The 16,137-nt window shown below is 40.1% G+C and overlaps 1 protein-coding gene across 9 annotated transcripts in view; it reads left to right on the top strand.

Annotated features, from left to right (window-relative positions):
* The window catches only part of LOC104002446 (uncharacterized), a 246,214-nt gene that overhangs the window by 200,198 nt on the left and 29,879 nt on the right, over positions 1 to 16,137 (top strand). For 6 of the 9 annotated variants that reach the window (XR_010151527.1, XM_063794371.1, XM_063794370.1 and 3 more), the window contains 2 exons: positions 688 to 818; positions 4,760 to 8,007. The gene's annotated coding sequence lies outside the window, so the exon portion shown is untranslated. Of the gene's footprint in view, positions 1 to 687; positions 819 to 4,759; positions 8,255 to 16,137 lie in introns of those variants that run through there. The other 3 variants (XM_063794373.1, XM_063794372.1, XM_054667160.1) reach the window with 3 other exon arrangements.

Genomic DNA, 16,137 nt, shown 5'->3' with positions numbered 1-16,137 from the left:
TCTGGAGCCGAGAAAAGGAGACTTGCCCCATATCTGGGCAGCATGCAGAGTGACCAAACAGCCACATAATCATGACTAAAAGAGTGACATATCTCAAGGGTTTGACAAGTCTGGGAAGCCCTGGAGGGGAACCCCCAGAGAGGGAGGAGTCCTGCTTTTGAGGGGCAGGGGTGTTTGCCATACGGTGAATTGTCTCCTGCGAGTGACTTTTAGGCAGCTGGCTGTCATGCACAGTTGTGTAGTTTGCATACTTGGCAAAGGTACTCAACACGGGGCAGTGGGAGCTTCCATCCAGCCCTCTCTGAGCTCTTCAAATCTGCACCATGGCAAGGGACACAGAGATGGGTTCTTTTTGACATGCTCACTGAGGCTTTAAGCCAGCGAGACCCTATTCAGGAATAACCTGGGGAGAGGGGCATTTGTTGAGGGGGGATGGGGTGGGAAGAAGTTATGAGGTTCTTTGCCAGCTAAGAAGAGGGTTTGATCCTGAAAAAACTAAAGTGAATATATTTTATTTTTGCCTAACGTTGGTTGGGCAGGAATTGCTTAATTACATACTGCATATGTGTATATATCCACCCAAGCATGCGTATGAGTATTGTGAGTGTACATATACATACATGCATATGTAATGGTGATGTAATGCTTCTTAAATATATTCATGTCGTTCCTTTTCTCACTTTTCAGGTGCATGATTTCCCACTTACCTCCCGCAACCACTACCACCCACATTGTCCACAGTATTCAGCTGTCTCAGGGAGGATCACAATTATTCTAATGGGACTGCAAAGAGTGAAGGACACAGCTTTTAACATCAGGTAGAGAATTTTGTTGAGTCTTTAGTAAGTCAGCCTTTGGGAAATACTTCTCTAAATTTCTATACATTCGGGTTAACTCATTAGAGGTCAGGCCTGGAAGATGAGATCATCTGTTTCTTCAAGAGGAGGACTTCTGCTTCTGTCAAAACAGCTGAGTCAACAGGGCGTGGTGTCTCATGCCTGCAATCCCAGCACTTTGGGAGGCTGAGATGGGAGGATCACTTGAGCTCAGGAGTTTGAGACCAGCATGGGCAACATAGTGAGACTTTGTCTCTACCCCAAATTTTAAAAATTATCTGGGTTTAGTCGTGTGTACCTGTAGTCCCAGTTACCTGGGAGGCAAGGTGGGAGGCAAGGCGGAAGATTGCCTGGCCAGGGAAATGGAGGCTGCAGTGAGCCGTGATCACATGTCTGCACTGCAGCCCGGGTGAGCATGAGACCTTGTTCCCCCCAACAACAAAAAAAAAAAGAAAGAAAAGAAAAGCTGAGCCAGGAGACTCAAGAATGAGATAGCATCTCTACAAGTCAGAAAGACAAAAAGGAAACTCCACTTCAACTCAGGTAGAATGTGGGAGAGAGAAAGGAGACAGATGTGGCAGGATTAGGCTTGATGCCGAGCGACTGGAAGTCTAAGCAGTGGTTGAAACAGGATAGAATGTGTTTCTCTCCTTTCTGGCTGCCTGGGGAAGGCAGTTCAAGGCTGGGATGGCACTCTTCAGTGTAAGAGACTCAAGCTTCACCTTTTTTATTTTTTACTCTGCTGTGATCCTTATTCCTTATCATGGTGCAAGATGGCTGCTGTAGCTCTGTCCACCTCATCTGCCTCTCACCCAGTAAAGAAAAAAAAAAAGTGAAGAAGGCCACACTTCCACATTTGATCACGTTGCTAATATCCCTTAGCAGAGGTCAGTCATTTGACCACCCAGAGGCAAAGGAAGGTGGAGAAGATAATTGTTATTCAGAGAAGCCATGTGGAGAGCTAAAATTCTGGGGTCCTTATAGCTAGAGGAAAAAATGAGGGAACCAGTGAGGACAAATGAGGGAAGCATTACTGGGAGAAAAGAGTAGGGTGAACAGACGTGGAGGTGTGTTAGAAATGACCAGATAGATGTAGGGAAGTCAAGGACATGAGGCCTTGCCTATTCCCATGGAACAGTCTGGGAAACCACTGTGACAGGCCGTGTTGGCGCTGCAGCCACACAATGGCATTTGGCCTGATGGATGTGCTTGAGGCAGCACTACTTCTGTGCTCAGCACAAGGTCTCAGTGGTTCCTACAGTCCTCCATGGTGAGGTGTGTTGGGTTGAGGCCATGCCCTAGCAGAGGGCCAGCATGAGAGTCAAGATGCAGTGGCAGCTGGGACCTCTGAGACTAGAAGCCTGACATGTCAGCAGGTGAGACAGGACCTCCTGCCTGTGTGGGCACCAGCCAGACCAGCCAACCCTCATTAGACACCAGATGTACCCAGAGTCCCCTGTGACTCTGATCCCTGCTCTTCCTGCTGTCCCAAAGACACAGAGAGCTTCTTCATAGACAGGCACCATCTTGGGGAGGAGCAGGGAGTAACTTTTTTTTTCTCTTCCCATACATAGGCGGAGCTAAATGGGGGATGGAAGGTTCTTGAGAAGATTTAGATAAAGAAGCTAATTGTTAAGTTAGGCATCTGAGTATAATGTGAGTGCATTTTCTATCCTATAAGTGTACATAGAATTAAACTTGTAATGCTAAATCATTTACTTTTGAGTTCATCCTCATAAGAGTGCAAAATGAACAAAAATTAAAATTGAGATTGCAGATTTTGATTTAGGGTAGACATGTGGCATTTAGTGTTATATCAGGCTAAAGACATCACTCCAAGATAATACTATTTACACAGAAGATCTTAGCTAGAGATGTTTTTTTAAAAACTGAAACTAGTAAAGAGAAAGTTGATTTGTCAAGAGAATTGACTCCCACAAATTGGGTGTTTTCCAGTTATTCAGGCATGCAACATTCACACAGATGCTCTCAGATCCTCTTACGAAGTACTGGATTAAAAAACTATGAGATGAGACATCAGATATTTCAGTGACAAAACCATCCCTCTTGATCAACCAAAGTATTCAAATGCACTTCAGATATGCTGGTTTCTGAAGCGACCTGAAGAACTTGTTTTCCCTTACCTCTAAGTTAAACCCAGACACAGTGACTCCAGACCGAGAGCAATTGTATGGGGATATTGTATTGCTATTGCCTGCAATTTAGATAAAACAAAGGTGCACAAGGCATGCACCCACGTGTACACACACACACACACACACACCTGCCCCCCCACCACACACACACTGTGAGGTACTATATCAATGCCTGCATACTCCACAAATCTAGTCCAGCAACTTGCTTAAGCTTTTCATTGGAACAAAGTGATAATCTTCTCTCCTAAAACACAGTATCTTAAAAAAAAAAAAAAGTTAATTTAGCAAAAAGTAGTGCCCAACTTTTTCAGGGACCCATGGAATTCAGGCTCTCTAGCTGACACCTCTGCAGTACTTTAAATATTTAAAGCAATTGCCTCTGAAATATGGATTACCATGTAGGGAAATGTACAAGGGAAGATTGCTTTCTCCAGTTTTGTTTGCTCCTTTTGATGTAAAATGTTGTGGGAAAAAAAAGAGGTGTGACCCTTAATTAGATAAGGATTTATCTACATTGCTTTTCTTTTTGTGCCTGACCCCACTAGTCGGGCTAGTTGATCTGCATTGCCTAGTGTTGACACGAATGAGCAGCGTGAACCTTATACAGTTGTAAACACCTCTACAAGGTGGCCTTCCTTACATGGTCCGCGAGGAGGCCTTGACAGAATGACACCCGTCATCTGATAAGCTGGGGTCAGGAGTCACTCGAAGAGTCGCTTTTTCTTTGAATTTCTAAAAGCCAAAAACTTTTAATGTTTTTAATAAGTAAATTACCTAAACATGTACAGTCCTTTTGCACATATTAACTCATCAGAGGCCCACGTGAGTCAGGGAGGGCTCCCTAAACAGTCAGGGGCTGTTCACCTGGTGTGTTGTAACTGCAAGACCACGTTTTGGTGAGAATCTGAGATGTATTCTGGAGAGCTTATAAGACACAGTGGTCACATGATCCTTAAGGAGCCAGAGGGCGTGACTTTAAGTAAATGGCTGGATGTTTTTTTCCAGTGTTGGCGATGCCCGTACTCAAAGACAGAAACTCATCAGTAGGACTTCGATGAAGGGAGAATATTTTTCTTAAAGCAAGATATATTTTAGTGATAGAATTAGCCTTTTAGTTTATTCTCCCATGTATATATATCTACACACACATACACATACATATATAATGCCTGTTTTATAGTGTCTTGGAGATTTAGGTGGTCAGGTTTTCTTCATGCCAGTATTTGGAATTCAGCGAGATCAGGTGGCTAGGCAAAAGAAGAGTAAATTATAACAAGAGCTTCCTTTATAGTCACCACGAAGAAGATGACTTATTCTCTGAATCATAAAGTCATAAACCAAAATGTCTTGGTAAAGAAAAATTTTATTTGATACTGATACATGTTTATTCTCTTCCAGGTCTATCTTATTCACTGAGGATGGGATAGGGGATAGTGTGTGTAACAAATATGTCAATCCTTTGGATAAGGTGCTGTGAGAACACAGAGGGCCTGGTGTCCCTGGGATGTAGGAGGTTTTCCTGTGTTGGCCTCCTGCCATGTCTCCTTGTGCTTCAATCAGTGTATGAGAGTAGGTGGCAGAAGCACCAGCTTGGACATTTCTAGGGCTTTTAAGAATATTTACAACCTTAAAATTTTGTGCTCAAAATAGGTCACTGAGAGCCTGTAATCCTGCAAGATTTCAGAGCTGTTCATTGCACTTTCCGTAGCAATTCTTTCATCAATCTGATCACGCTCTTAAAAGCCAGGTTTCTCGTTCCAATCACAGATTCGAATCCTACAATTTGGAACCCATGGGCACTTCTAGATTGGATCTTGCAGAGATTCTTTACAACAGAAAGAATGGAAAGGCAAAAGAAAACATTGAGTAATAACCAACCCAAGCAAGTCCAGCCTCTTTCTGCAGAAGGCAAGTAGTTCTAAATGAGTTGAATATTTGGCAATTTTTTTCCATCCACACTGTTTGACTCCATTCTGGGCCAAAATGATTTGTGACTAAACACAGGCAAAAACAAAGTTTATTTTTAATCTGTCTAGCAATGAGGGTATTGGCTCATCATCCAGAAGAGATGTGAATTCTTATCCTTTATCTAATCTTTAACACTCTCTCTCATACTGGGGAGTGGTGATGGCGCAATTTCTAGCACTGATTTCCTATTGAAACCGTGGTTTCCTTCATTGTTTATCAAATTCTCTCCTGTCTTACCCTCAATTCCAACCAACCCAGAGTTTTTCATCACAGCCACTCTACTTGACATACATATGAGCTTGACAATAAAATCCCTTGGATATACATTGTGGAAGATGGGTGCATTTTCCATATTTTACATCATATTCTTGTTTTTGGATCACCAAAATATGATGTGTTATAATTTAGAAATTCATTTCCATAAATAATTTAACTATAGCTGTAGACTCATGAAACTTGGATATAGGCCAGACAAGCGGCTCATGCTTATAATCCTAGCACTTTGGGAGTCTGAGGCCGGCAGATCGCTTGAGCCCAGGAGTCGGAGATCAGCCTGGGTAACATGGTGAAATCTCATCTCTACAAAAAATATAAAAATTAGCAGGGCCTGTTGGCATATGCCTGTAGTCTCAGCTACTTGGGAGGCTAAAGTGGGAGGATCGCTTGAGCCCGGGAGGTCAAGACTGCAGTGAGCCAAGATCACAGCACTGTACTTCAGTCTGGGTAACAAAGCGAGACCCTGTCTCAAAGGAAAAAAAAAAAAGGAACTTGGGTATAATTTAAGATGGAGCAACAAATCTGGGGTTTTACCTGGAGTCTCCTACACCATGTGACCTTTCAAATTTGGCCGTGCACAAATCATGCTGGAAAGGTATGTTTCAGAACTTTTTCCCTAGTCTTACTCATCAAATATATTTTCCCCACAGGAATATCTAGTGCCATCAAAGTGGATAATTAACATTCAAGGTGCTAAGACCATGTCTACATGATGAAAAGTGTTTTGGAAAAGAATAAATGAGTGCATTACTAATGAAAGATTTTTTTTTCCTTTACAAAAAGTCACTGAATTATGCTATCCAGGCAGCCCACTGTCTGATGCATTGATAAATGGAGGAAAAGACAATCACATTAAGAACATCAGAACATCATTTGCAATTCTTAAAGTCGGTATTCAGAATCAACAAGCAGGGAACTTTCTCTTAAAATTAGAGGTAATAACCCACCCAATTGAGTGGCAGCAATGTGGTCAATTGAAGACAGAAAAAAAAGACCTATTTTCCACATTACGAACCTTTAGTCCAAGGAAGCGTTTTTCAAATGATGTTGGCTGAGACCCCGAGTAATAAATATATTTTACATTGCAACACAAATGCAAATGAGTGTTGAAACATCCATATATAATTGAAACAAAAGTTTCCAAAGTAATGCTACTCTACTGTCTGCGATGCACACGTATTTTCTATTGTATTCTATTTCACTTTAAAAATAAATGCTAGTTGCAAACCATAAAATTTATACCCCTAATGGGGGGGCTGTGGTCCACAGTTTGCAAAAACAGTTATTTAGCAATTATAGTCATCTATACTTTTGAAAAATGTAGCAGATGGACTCAGAAACTTCCACAAAAATATGTATTCATAAGCTGAGTGAACTAAAGACCTCTTTAAGGATACAGTGTGACATACGATAGGGGCTCAATATAAATTTGAAGAAATAATTAAAAGAACATAGTAGAAAAGGCCAGGCGTGGTGGCTCATGCTTGCAATCCCAGCATTTTGGAAGGCTGAGGAAGGTGGATCATCTGAGGTCAGGAGTTCAACAGCAGCCTGGCCAACATGCTGAAACCCGATCTCCACTAAAAATATGAAAATTAGCCGGGCGTGGTGGCGCATGCTGGTAATCCCAGCTACTCGGGAAGCTGAGGCTGGGGAATTGCTTGATCATGGAAAGGCGGAGGTTGCAGTGAGCAGAGATTGTGCCACTGCATTCCAACCTGAACGGCAGAGCGAGACGCCGTTTCAAACAGCAACAGCGACAACAACATAGTAGAAAAGAAGAAAAGAAGAAGATACTGTGGAGAAGCCATAACAGCAAGTGAGCAGATAAGGCAACTGAAATGAGCCTCAAGCAACTTAGAGGTGGCCTAGTTTTGGCAAAGATTTTAGGCTGTTTATAAAGCAAAATAACAACTGGTATGACTTTAAGTGCTAAATATTTTTGTAAAAAAAATATAGCGAGGCCAGCGCGGTGGCTCACACCTGTAATCCCAGCACTTTGGGAGGCCAAGGAGGGCGGATTATCTGAGGTCAGGAGTTCGAGTAGTCTGGCCAACATGGTGAAACCCCGTCTCTACTAAAAATACAAAAATTAGCAGGGCGTGGTGGCCCATGCCTATAATCCCAGCTACTCGGGAGGTTGAGGCAGGAGAATTGCTTGAGCCTGGGAGGCAGAGGTTGCAGTGAGCTGAGATCATGCCTGGCTGACAGAGCAAGACTCTGTCTCAAAAAAAAAAAAAAAAAAAAAAAAAATAGTGACCAGTTGAGGAAAGTTTAAAGCCTTTTGTGATGAATGGATATGGCTTTGAATCCCAGATTTTCCAGTGACCAGCTTTGTCAATGTGGAAGCTTTTTCCACCACATCTTGTGTGGTCTTTAATATTGGGGTGATGATATCTAGCTAACCAGGTTATGATGAGACTTTATAATAATAACACATGGAAGGAACATGATAGGGCCTAATAGGTAGCAAACGCTCAAGAAATAAGAAATCTTATTTTTTGTGTTAGATGTTGGTTGTTTTTTTTGTTTTACCCAACTCTGACTTTAGCTTTCTTTTATGCTGAATGAATCTGCCTTTCAAAATGTTGCATCAGACACTAACATACCTTCTCTGCCCAAATTGTTAACTAGCAGATAATCAGGATGACTCCATCTTTGTACCTGACTGAGGAACTTAGTGAACCCTGAAGAAATGATGATTAAAGAGACAATGAAGAGGCCAGGCGCAGTGGCTCATGCCTGTAATCCCAGCACTTTGGGAGGCCGAGGTAGGTGGATCATGAGGTCAGGAGATCGAGACCATCCTGGCTAACATGGTGAAACTCTCTCTCTACTAAAAATACAAAAAATAAGCTGGGTGTGGTGGCACGTGCCTGTAATCCCAGCTACTCAGGAGGCTGAGGCAGGAGAATCGCTTGAACCCAGGAGGTGGAGGTTGCAGTGAGCCGAAGTCGTGCCGTTGCACTGCAGTCCGGGTGACAGAGTGAGACTCTGTCTCAAAAAAAAAAAAGACAATGAAGACAGGAGACATTGGGCTGTGCCCTTCTAGATACGACAGGGGGCAAATAAGCCAACTCCAGGTCAGTATAAAATCCTAGGTGATCATTAAAATCACTTAAAATTAAATAAGCCAACTCCAGGTCAGCATAAAATTCTAGGTGATCATTAAAATCACTTAAAATTAAAATCCTAGGTGATCATTAAAATCACTTAAAAAAGACATGTTTTGGGAGCTATGTGTTCAGGGAAACAGAGGAGAAAACAACTGGGACTCTATGAGGTGCCAGGTTTGAAGCTGTATGGATGTGACTGATGTCAGGTTTTCATGAGCCCAGTGGAAAATTTAGAGGCAGTAAACTCTGGGCAACTGGGGCTGTTGGTGCTTGAGTAATGCTTGGGCATCAAGATCTCCAAACTGTGTGGCCGCACCTGTGGTCCTAGCTACTCAGGAGGCTGAGGTGGGAGGATGGTTGGAGCCTGGGAGATTGAGGCTGCAGTGAGCTGTGATGGTGCCACTGTACTCTAGCCTGGGTGACAGAGCGAGACTTGTCTCAAAAAAAAAAAAAAAAAATCTCCAAACTGGACTCTCTCTCACTAGGGATTTGTCTCTTTCTCCTCTCCTTCTCTTCCTTCCTAATTATCTCCTTTTCTTTATTCACAATATATATATCCTCAACTATGGATAAGTGTGCTTATACTCAGCTATATTTTCTTTTTTTCCAGCTATATTGATGTATAATTGACAAATAAAAATTAGATATTGTTAAGGTGTACAACATAGTGCTTGACAGATATATACATTGTGAAATAATTACCACAACCAAGCAAGCTAGTTAACATATCCATCACCTCACGTAGTTACTTTTTTGGGTTTTTTTTTTTTGGTGTGGTGAGAACACTGAAAATCAACTCTCTTAGCAAATTTCGAGTATTCAATGAAGTATACTTGAATAACACTGTATACAAATTCAAGTATAAATTCAAGTATACAATGCTATTAGCTATAGTCATTCTGCTATATATTAGTTCTCCAGAACCTACTCATTATATAAGTTAACGTTTGTACCCTTTGCCCAAGACCGCCCCACTTCCTCCCCCCACCAGCTGCTGGTAACAACCATTCTACTCTCTGTTTCTATGAGTTTGACTTTTTTAGGTTTTGCATAGAAGTGACATCATGCAGTATTTATCTTTCTGTGTCTGGCTTGTTTCATTTAGCATAACGTCTTGCAGGTTCATTTATGTTGTCGCAAATGGCAGGATTTCCTTATTTTTAAAGGCTGAATATTCCATTGTGTGTGAAAATATATGATATCAACTGTATTTTCATATATGTGTCTAACTGGATGGCCTCTTAATAAACTTTAAAGGATTAAAGATTGTCATTAGAGAATTCTAAATAAGATGGTTTTAGATTCATATTATACAATACATGTAATGTGCATGCATTATGTCGACTCTTATTAAATTCTCAGTCCTACTCAATAGTGTTGAGAGCATTAATGCACCCAAGAATTTTGTTTTTTTATTTAACTTAGTGAGAAAATATAACTTAATATATAGCAATTCACTTAGATTGATATAGAAGTAATTAACACCACATTCTTATTAATAGATTTCTATATATTTGCAATGACTAATAACTAAAAATGTAAAAAATAAGGAAGTTACATTATTGGCTTCTGAAAAATATGCCTTTCCACATGTGGGATTTCAAGAAAAAAATATCAGCACAAAAGTATGTATTAGAATGCTTGGAATAGTCAACCAAAATTTCACACAATATAAACAAGACAAATCGGTACAATTAATAATAGAGGACTGGATGTTCTGCTGTAAGTTTTTGATACATATTAAGTATTTCTCAATTTTTGGTACATATGAAATTTCCTCAGGGTGTTTGTTAGTAATATGGATTTTGGGAACCACCCTGAGAGAGATTCTGACCCAGAAGGTTTGAGGTGGAGCCCAGGTATTATTTGCAAGCATTGCAGTCCATTCTTTTTTTTTTTTTTTTTTTTTTTGAGACGGCATTTCCCCGTGTCACCCAGCCTGGAGCTGGAGGTGCAGTGGCGCAATCTCCGCTCACTGCAACCTCCACCTCCCGGGTTTCAGTGATTCTCCTGCTTCAGCCTCCTGAGTAGCTGGGACTACAAGTGCTTACCAGCTAATTTTTTGTATTTTTAAGTAGAGATGGGGTTTCACCATGTTGGCCCAGCTGGTCTTGAACTCCTGACCTCAAGTGATTCACTCCTCTCAGCCTCCCAAAATGCTAGGATTACAGGTGTGAACTTCTAATTACATCTTGAGAAACTGGTCTAGGATAATTCAGATGAATTTTTTTTTTTTTTTTTTTGCTTTCCCATATTTTAGATGTAACCAAAGTGGTGCACTCAATGTTTAAGTACAAAGAAGGATGAAGAGGTAGAAATTTGAAGCAGCTTTTCAACCTGTTTCTGTCACTTTGTTTTCCGTCTTTGTTGCATGCTTTAAACAAATACACCAGTTGTCTTAATTGAGCCTTCCGGAGCATATCCCCATTCCACATGTGCCCGTGGATCTGTGGCCACATGTACACATAAATGATTTCGAGTTCCATTTCTTAGAAAAAATGAAGATTGACCCCGATTCTTTAAGTGCTGGGAGTATTACCATAATAAATGGTATCACTGCATGATAAGAGCAAATGTGTGATTTTAGTCAACATATTTTCTACATGACTAATGAGAGACTAGCAGCTTGGATACACAGCAGTGTCTAAAGTCAGTGGCTAAGCCGTGGTAGGTCTCTATGAAGTGGGGAAATATTTCTGACCAACCCCAGGGAGATGTTTGCAATGTGGAGTGCAAGCTGCCCTGCCGTGGTTTAGCACTGCCAAAACTCTCCCTTACATATGCAATTTGCATATTCCTTTATATACTGAAAGGCCACCTGAACATAGGTGGTCAAAAGACCTTTTTTCTACCTTCCTTCTTCTGTTCTTTCCATTGGATCTTTGATTCTGAGAAGTCTGCCCCATAGAAAGGAGGAGGCTTAACTCTAGGAATGCTTCCTGTTCTCCTTCTCTTTCGTCTTTCTTCTCACTCCCAGCCCTGAAGGCATCACAGAGGCATCAGTGATGCTTTTTTTTCCTCCTCCACTCCAGTCTGCTCTGCAGAACCCCATGTCCTCAGATAAAATGCCACCAAAAAGTCTGAAGGTGCTTTGCAATGGAAATGGATTATTGAAGACACAAAGACCCGTAGTAAATTTTACAGTTTATACTTCTGTGATGTTGTTTTTCTTAAAATTGACAAGAAAAATCAGGAAATTTACATAATTCCTGTGAGTTTCTAGGACAAATGAGTTTATGACTATAAAACACCTTGTAATCTAATCTACAGGACTGTAGGTAAATATAATTGGGCACTATGATTGTTGTTGTCATCGTCTTTCTTGTGAAGAGTGATAATCCTGAGAAAATCAAAAGCTAGCTGTGTGCCAAGTTCAAGTTGAAAGAGCAAGAGAAAGCCAGCTGGGCGGCTGCAGTTCACTTTATGGTGGGCCCCAGGAAGCTGAGGCATCCAGTCACCCAGCTGCTGAGCGGCTGAGTTAGGAATCAGACTCCTAGCTTTTGTTCCAGAATCAAGACATGCCCCTTGAGGCTCAGCCATAAGAGCTTCACTTTGACCCTCAGAGCCCTGCTCTTTGCCTGGATGGTTCACTTTTGTGGACACTGTCCCAGCCAGCCAGCCTCTTCCCATTGTTCCTTCCCTAGCCCCTGCCCTGCCCTGATTGGTGAAGTTGCTGCCAGGGACCAGGAGGCCGCTCTCCCAATTGTTTATTATAAACAGGAGGAGAAAAGTGGGGAAGGAAAAGTGCCAGAGGAGAATCTCATATCTAGCTGCCCAAGCCAATCCACTGAACACCCATTACATATGCCGGCTAAGCTTCCATTGATCTTTCCCATTAGAACAATGATAGTCTCCAAGTATATATGGGTTACAGGTTTTGGAACACAGTGAAAGTGGATAATGGTTTTTATGGGAAAATGCATTCTGAGATGGAAGTCACCAACTTAGTAACAAACATTTAGGACTTAATGCTGTCCACAAATTGAGGACTACCTTTCATTTATGCAGCAGTTACAATTCCATAGCCAGAAGTGCTGACATTCCATTAAAGAAGAGCAAGAAGCAATGGGGAAAATACCCTGAAAACTACAATAATCTTTGATGCCAAGAGAGAGGAGCAGCAAACATTATAAGAATAACATACAGCAAACTTTGCCAAATAATGGGCAGTTCCTCACACATGAAGCTTGCTTCCTGAGAAACAACAGATCCACTTAAAGACTACTCTTAGGAATATTTTCTTTGGCTTTGTCAAAAATTTTGGACTTTTCTGCAACCATGTCCCAGTAAATGTACCTCATTAAAAATATAAAACTAGCTGGGCACAGTGGCTCATGCCTGTAATCCCAGCACTTTGGGATGCGGAAGTGAGAGGATCCCATGATCCCAGGAGTTTAAGACCAGCCTGGGCAACATACAGAAACCCAGTCTTTACCAGAAAAACAAAACAAAACAAAACAAAAAAACAGCGAGGCGTGTTGGCACATGGCAAATGCCTATGGTTCCAGCTACTCAGGAGGAAAAAAATATTTTTTGAACTATGTATTCAAATGATATGTATTGCTTTATTATTGTTATATAGTGATACATAATCAGTGAAGGAATAATTAAAACAATAAAATGATTAAAAAGAAAATATAGGCCAGGTGCAGTGGCTCATGTGTGCAATCCAAGCACATTGGAAGGCCGAGACGGGAAGCTCAGTTGAGCATCAGAGTTTGAGACCAGCCTGGGCAACAAAGTGAGACCCTGTCTCAAAAGGAAAAAAAAAAGAGGAAAACGAAAGAAAAAGAAAAAAAAAAAAGAAAAATTAGCCAGGCACAGTATGGTGGCACACACTTGTAGACTCATAGTTCTCCCAACTACTGGGAAGGCTGAGGTGGGAGCTTGGCTTGAGCCCGGGAGTTTGAGGATGCAGTGAGCTATGGTCGTGCTACTGCACTCCCGCCTGGGTGACAGAGTGAGACTCACTCTCCAAGAGGAAAAAAAAGAAAAAGACAAGAGAAGAAAAGGAAATATGACCTAAATACATTGAATGACCTCTTTTAACCTTTTAGAGATCATGTGTAAACACACCACACATATATTTTAATGAAATATTGAGTCATATTGAAATATGGTAGTATAGTCTGCTTTTTAACTTAAATATAGTACAGATCTCTTTCCATGTCATCTATGGTATAACAATTAAGGTGAATATGTTTAGTATTTCATTTTATGGCTGACTATATTTTATTTCACTAATCCACATTTGACAATCAGATTATTGTAATATTTTCACAACTTTATATTCTCATAATTCAATTGTTGTACTAAGGCATATTTGTCTTTTTTGTATATGAAATTTATCAGATACTTAAATTGTTTTAAGCAAGCTTTATGAGATTACTTTTCTAGGTCTACTGGTTGTCTGTGGTTTCTAAGACCACGTTGCCTGTATTTCTAGACAAATCAGATAATGTGATTTCAGAACACCTAATTATTTCAGTCAATTGAAAGAAACAACTGGTCAACCCAGTGCATAATATTATCTTTTTTTTCCCTCATAAGTAAGAAGACACATAAAATTCTTAGGCTAGTTTACAATCTCATACTAGTTTATATGAGACAGAAAGTGCCGACTGATGGAAGACCCAAGCTGACAGCAAGCTTTCATTTCTCAGATGCCTCATGAAAAGAATCCCTTATGTTAATTTTCTCAGTTAAGTCCTACAGTTCTCTGTTAATTTCTCAATGAAATCCAGAGGACTAAGTTAACTGACCCTTTAGCTACGCCCGGTAATGAATCATTAGCTACAATGTTAATAGAGACAGAAGGAAATATGATATTGCCTATAGTACAGGAGAAATAAAAATTTGGTGAATGGCATTGAAAACAAAATTGTATTTCAGGACCTATTCTATTTTATAGAATCCTTCTTCAGCAACAACAAACTAAGGGAACTGCATATTAGAACTACTGGTCACTATTAGTTTAGCTAAATTAGCATCCAAATGTGCTAAAATATTCACTCTTCAGCCATCTGGGCCAACATTTTCAAGATATGATATGGGCCATCATTTTCAAGATTGATATGATAAAGAAATGGTGAATGGGGATTAGGAAAGGTGAAGTGAAAAAGTTATTATAATCCAAGATTGTGAATAAATGTTTATAGATGAGAAGGCCAGTTTGACATAGACCTCATCTGATGAGATGTGAATCTATACATAGCACAGATCTGTTTATATTCACATGAAGGAAGAAAAAAAAGCTGGCATAGCACCAGCTGTTAAATTTGTAGCCATCATTATTTTCACATTAACACCTGTTGAATCAGAGATACTGACACCTGTTGATTTTGCCTGTGCATCTATTTAGCGCTATGTTCTTAAATGTGAATACAGTAGGGGAAGAGCCATATTAATGAATCATGATATATATAAAATAATGAACAGTTATCCGTCTAGAGGTTTCCAAGAAATAAATAAATAAAACAACTTGAGGACCTCTGTGTTCTTAAATGTGAACACAATAGGGTAAGAGGCATATTAACGGATCATGATATATATAAAATAATGAAAAGTTGTCCCTCTAGAGGGTTCTAATAAATAATAAAACAACATGAGGACCTCAGAACAACATTAGGATGAGTATTTTGGGAAGTTCTGATCAAACCAAGCAGCAGTGCCTGAGCACATTCTGACGTCTGGACCCCGGGGTCTGTATCCAGCACGATGGATACTGAGCAGTACTTCTGGGTGTGATTTCTTGGCCATGTAGGCTATTGTAAAGAGAAAGTATTTCATTTTAAAATGTCTGTATGGTGTTTTTGTATTTAAAGTGCAAAAATTTTAGATAACTTAGCTTGATTTTTGGCTTTGATAGGGGTTTGTGGGGACTGTTCATTATTGAAATCTATACTTAAGAATTTAGGACATTCTATTTATTATGTGTTTCCAAAGCTAAAAAGTTTATTATTTGAGATGATTACTCACAATATTTGCAAAACCATAAAAATGAGAATACCATCAAATATAGGTTACTTTTGAATAAAGAACTTGGAAGTAACGACGTTTCTATTTAAAAAATCATCTCCTGCACTTTCTGTTTCCTCATTAAAAATAGTAATATGAAACTTCAGATGAAAATGCTTTGGACTATCTCTGACTTAAGGAGAGATGCAAAGAAAGAAATTTTAGTTTTCAAATAGTTACTTCTTTCCCCTCTCAGTCAGGCACTATCAGAATGTTTGGTACCACATTAATTCTAGGAGACAGAAAACATAATGGCCATATAGTCTTTTGACAATCAAAAGTATTTTATCTGAGGTGGTGTGTAAAATACTTCTAAGTAATTATGAAAGATTTCCTAGTTATAGGACGAGAAATGAAACCTGTTTCATCCATCTTGAGATAATCGGCTTCACACTAAGAGGTTTTCTCCTTGCCTCCTCTTCCCTGTTTGCTTCCGATGCATCCCAGAAGCTTCAGCAAGCTTTGCAGCATTGGTGTAGCAGACGCTTATGAAAACACAGGTTGCTGGGTCCAGTCCCAGAATCTGAATTGGCAGGCTTGGGGTGGCCTGAGAATCTGCATTTCTAACTAGTGCTCAGGTGATACTGATGCTGCCAGTCCTGGGACCACACTTTGAGAACCACTGATGTAGGGTCAGTTATATATATTTTTATTAAATGTTTTATTTCATTGAAAGCTATATGTAGCAACCTCGTAGTTTTAAAATTAAGTTGATAGAGCAGAAAGAAGAAATGATGGTTGCTCACTTTGGTACCCATTTTACTAGTG

This window comes from Pan troglodytes, chromosome 16 (genome assembly GCF_028858775.2).
Source record: "Pan troglodytes isolate AG18354 chromosome 16, NHGRI_mPanTro3-v2.0_pri, whole genome shotgun sequence".
In the NCBI taxonomy this organism is placed as follows: Eukaryota; Metazoa; Chordata; class Mammalia; order Primates; family Hominidae; genus Pan; species Pan troglodytes.
Note: the sequence above shows the minus strand (reverse complement) of the source record. Positions and strands in the feature narration are given on the sequence as shown.